The sequence below is a fragment of the Echinops telfairi genome, unplaced genomic scaffold (assembly GCF_000313985.2).
Source record: "Echinops telfairi isolate 266 unplaced genomic scaffold, ASM31398v2 ScPeMD7_7469;HRSCAF=8507_1, whole genome shotgun sequence".
NCBI classification, from domain to species: Eukaryota; Metazoa; Chordata; class Mammalia; order Afrosoricida; family Tenrecidae; genus Echinops; species Echinops telfairi.
In genome coordinates this window covers 117,457,631-117,462,650 of record NW_022111373.1, presented here as the reverse complement: position 1 = coordinate 117,462,650, position 5,020 = coordinate 117,457,631, and positions in this window count along the sequence as shown.

Here is a 5,020-nt window from a genome sequence, read left to right as displayed (position 1 = left end):
GATCCTTTTCTGTTGTTCTGAGTAAAAGAAACCAAGTTGTTGGATGGCCACTTGCAGACTTTTAAGGCTCCAAACACTACACAATGAATGAGGCTGAAGAACAGAAGCATTAAAAATGTTATTCCATGAAACCATGATCTTAAACCTTTAAACAAGGAACCAATCCCATTAAGTGTTTTGTTGTACATAACTTCAGCAGTTACTCTTTGTGTGTGTGTGTGTGTGTGTGTGTGTGTGTAATTTTCGTAAAGGTTTATATCAGATAGATTTTTCCCACTCAACTTTTTACAAGTGTAGAACTTATGAACATCAATTCCAATAACCAGCTGTGCAATCCTAATCTTCATCAATGGAGGGAAGGCATACTAATGATGATTGTTGTTGTTAGGGACTGTTGAGTTGGTTTCAATGCTTAGCAACCCTTCTTACAACACAACAAAACAGTGCCTGGTCCTGCACCATCCTCACAATTGTTCCTAGGTCTGAGTTCATTGTTGTATCAGTCCATCTCTTAGAGGGCCTCCCTCTTTGTCACTGCCCCTCCTCTTTACCAAGCATGATGCCCTTCTCTAATGACTGGTCTCTCCTGACCACATGTACATGAGACAAACTCGCCCGCCTTGCCTCTAAGGAGTGTTCTAGCTGTTCTTCTTCTAAGTGAGATCTGTTTGCTCCTTTTGCAGTCTATGGTACTTCCAACACTCGTCATCAGCAACATAGTTCAAAACATCAGTTCTAAGATAATTGTTTGTTAGATAACACTATATCAGAAGTTTACATTCCAATACCTACTAGTGTGACTATTATCAAGGAAAATAAAAATGAGAAGAGTTGGAAAGGAAATGTCAAGCATTTGGAACCCTAGTTCATTGCTCACGGAAATGAAAATTTGTGCAGCCAATATGTAAAACAGTTAAACATAAGAGAAGCCTATGACCCAGAAATTCTAGGTCTAAGTATATATCCAAAAGATTAAAAAGGAGAGATTTAAATAGATACTTGTACATCAATGTTCACAACATTATTCACAATAGTGAAAAATTGTAAACAACACAGAGTCAATTAACAAATGAATGAATACACAAAATTCAGTTTATGCACACCATCTGATATATGTTATAATATAGATGAATCTTGAAACATTATGCTAAGTGAAATAAATCAACACAAAACACAAGTATTGTATGAATCCACTTATATGAAATATACAAGTAGAAAAATTCCCAGTTATTCTAAGCTACATTCGCTATTTCCCTAAGCTAGGAAGGGGAGGATTGAGACATTATTGCTTAATTGATACAGAATTTCTGATAGAAGTGATTTTTTTTAAAGAAAACTATTTCAAAATAGAGTGGTGATAATTGCACAATGCCACCTGTATTAGTCTGGGTACTTTGGAGAAACAAATCCACAGCAACTCATGTATAAGAGAGAGTTTTATGCAAAGAAAATGTGCATCACGTAAACATCCCTACCCAATGCTGCCCAAGCCCACAAGTCCAACATTAACCCATACCCAACACCAGTCCACAAAGTCCTCCACCTCACAAAACAGAGGCAATGACGCCGACTGCAGGAGGAAAGCTGAGTCAGTGAACAAATAAGCATCTCAGCACTAGCAGGGGTCTCCACACGGCTGCTCCAGCACCCAGGGCTGCATCGGGATAGATCCATGCGGCTTCTCCTTGGGGATGTTTTGTAGGAAGTCAATCTTGCAAGCTGAAGCAGGGAACTGCTAAGGCAGCTGCACCCGATGCAACCATCACAAAACAAGAGACCTGAGAACTAGAAAGGCGAGGCTTCACCACCCATTTATCCCTCCGCCTTTCAACCAGCCCCACATGTGATTATCGGCCAGGCTGGCACAATTAACTAACTCACCACCGAAATGTACACTGTAAATGTTAAAATGGCAAATTTTATGCTATATACATTTTATCACAATCATTTCCTCTTTAAGTTCATAGTCCAGAGACAGCCACTAAAAGTACTTCACTTGTATTTGTCTTTGATAAACACAGATGTTTTCTTATCCAGAACATTTAAGCTAGATGGCTTCATTCAGACAAAATAAAATATAAAAAATTAGCACAAAAAAAAGATTCCCCCCAAATTTGATGGAATAACAGGGACTTAACTTATACACTCTCCCTCCACCTTAAATGGCTAAAACTACATGTAACAATGGTTCTCAGACATAAGGAAACAAATTATACCATACAGTGATCCCTAAGAAAGAGGGTATAAGAGAGGCGATCCCTACAATGGTCTCAGATCGCTGTTGGAAAGAGCCTCCAGCTGTGGTGGAGGGACAGGGGAGGATGAACAGTCCAGTGTTCTCTTTAACTTGAGGGGAGAGAGTTGAGAATTAGGCCAACATTGCTCAGAGTTTACAGGGAAGATTGTAAAAAAATGCAGAAATGCTACAGAGAAAGGAGAGCTGCATGAAGAGGGAGTTCCAGAAGTTTGTAGCTCATCCCTCTCAAGCCTTTAGTTATGCTCAGACCATGCATGTGAGAAAACAACCTGGAGCAAGAGATAAAGAAGAAAAGAATTACAGCAAAGAAACAGGTCAACAATCTCCAGTAAGTGCACACAGCCATTAGCAGTTGTGACCCTACCAGTCAGAAAAGAACATTTATATACTCAAGACAGCAGAAGAATATTGGCTCAGTCATGAGAAAAAAATTAGAGATGGAGTAAAGGTTATTCTGATCACATCTAGCAAGCCTCCCATCAAGCCTGCAAAGGACTCAAACTGTTTACAAGTTACTTAAATGTGGCTCAAAACCAAGTGCAAGAATAATTAAAGAATACAAAAATACCCAATAGAGTGATGAACAAATTTCCTGTACTGTCACCTAGTTTAAAATCATCAAACATGTATAGAAACAGAAAATTGCGATTCAAAATTAGAGAAAAGGTCAATCCATAAAAACAAATTCAGATATTATATTCATGACAGAATTAGTAGAAGGTTATAAAAGGTATGAAAATGTTTGAGCATATAGAGGAGAGTCAGGGAAGATATGGAAATAAAATGCGAGAGACAAATTCAAGAGATGAGAAAATAATATTGAAGATGAACACTACACTACATGGACTTAACAGAGGAGTAGGTACTGATGAAGAAAATAATAGTGAATTTGAAGGCATAGAAATGAAATGCACAAAGAAAAAAGACTGAAGGAAAAAGTGAATACAATATTCATGAGCTATGGAACATCACCAGGGCACATCAGCGTTGAAGGTCACACCAGTGTTTGGGGGGGGTGGGTGGGATATTTAAAGAAAGATGAGGAGGCATGGTTCAAAATGAGAAGAAAGAGTTGCAAATACTCATGAAAAATTGAAGCATGAATATACCACGTATGAAACTGGGGAAATTAGAGGTCATCAAAAGTTAAATGAGATCCACAAAGATTGGAGTTCTGGGCATGATTGGACTGAAACAGACTGGTGGGCATCACTTGGAATCCATCCTGTGGCCTGAAAAGCATTGACAAGACAGTGAGGCACTGGAACTTTCCTACACGGTCAGAAACAACCACTGATGAGGAAAGGCAATGTCCTCGTCATTAAAAAGAACACTTCAAGATCTAAGATCTAGTTGGTAGTACAATGCTGACTGTGGTAGGTAACATAATATCTATCTACCTAGAGAGAAGATCAGTCAATACCACTAATATTAAAATTTACACACCAATCACTAATGCCAGTGATGAAGAAATTAAAGAATTCTATCAACTTCTTCATTGTGAAGTTGATCGAAAATAGAAGCAAGATGCATTGATAATTAATAGTGACTGTAATGCAAAAGTTGGTTAACAAAGAACAAGGATCAGTAGCTGGAAAAATATGCCCTTGACACTGGAGATCACATGATAGAACCCGACAAGACCAATGACTTTTTCCCTGCACACACCTTTTTTCAACAACACAAATAGTGACTGTAGATGTGGACCTCATCAGAGAGAATACACAAGAATCAAATTGAATATATTTATGAAAAGAGGCAATGTCATTAGTTTAAAAAAAAAAAAGGCACCAGTGAGGTGGGATGGGGGATTGTGGAACAGACCATCAATGCAAGTTCAAGTTGAAGTTGGAGGAAATTAAAACAAGCCCACAAGAGCCAAAATATGACCCTAAGTATATCCCACATGAATTTAGAGACCACTTCAAGAATATATTTGACACACTGAGCAGTAATGACCCAAAGCCAGATGAGTTCTAAAATAGTATCAAGAAAATTACACATGAAGAAAGCAAAAGGTCATTTAAAAGACAGGAAAGAAAGAAAAGACCTAAGTGGATGTCAGGAGAGACTCTGAAAAATACCCTTGAATGCAAAGTAGCTAAAGCAAATAAAAGAAGTAATGAAGTAAAAGAGCTGAACGGAAAATTCCAAGAGGCAGCTCAAGAAAACAAAGTATTGTGATGCAATATGCAAAGATCTCGAGTTAGAAGCCAAAAGGGAAGATGGTGTTCAGTATATCTCCCGCTGAAATAAATGAAGAATTCAAACTTTCAATTGAAATACTGAAGGATTCTCAGAGCAAAATATTGACTGCTTCAGGAAGCATCCAGAGAGGCTGGGAGAATACACAGAGTCGCTATACCAAAAAATTTGGATGACATTCAGCCATTTCAAGAGGTAGCACAGAATCAAGGACCAATGATATTGAAAGAAGTCCAAGTTTTACTGAAAGTATGAGCAAAAAACAAGGATTCGTGTGTTGGCAAAAATCTAACTGAAATAGTTCCACAAACTGATGCAATACTGGAAGCGCCAAGAAGCTTGAACAACAGCACCTGCCACCTCACTGAAAGGGATGGCTTTTCTGCCCAGTCCAATGAAAGGTGATCCAACAGAATGCAGAAATTACCAAAAAATATCATTAGTAGAAGAAGGACATTGGGCCTCCACTCAAGTACTGCCTCAATGCAAGAATACTTTCTTCTACTAAATTGGCATTCTATGATGCTCACCTTCCCAACACAATGGCTGAAGACAAAG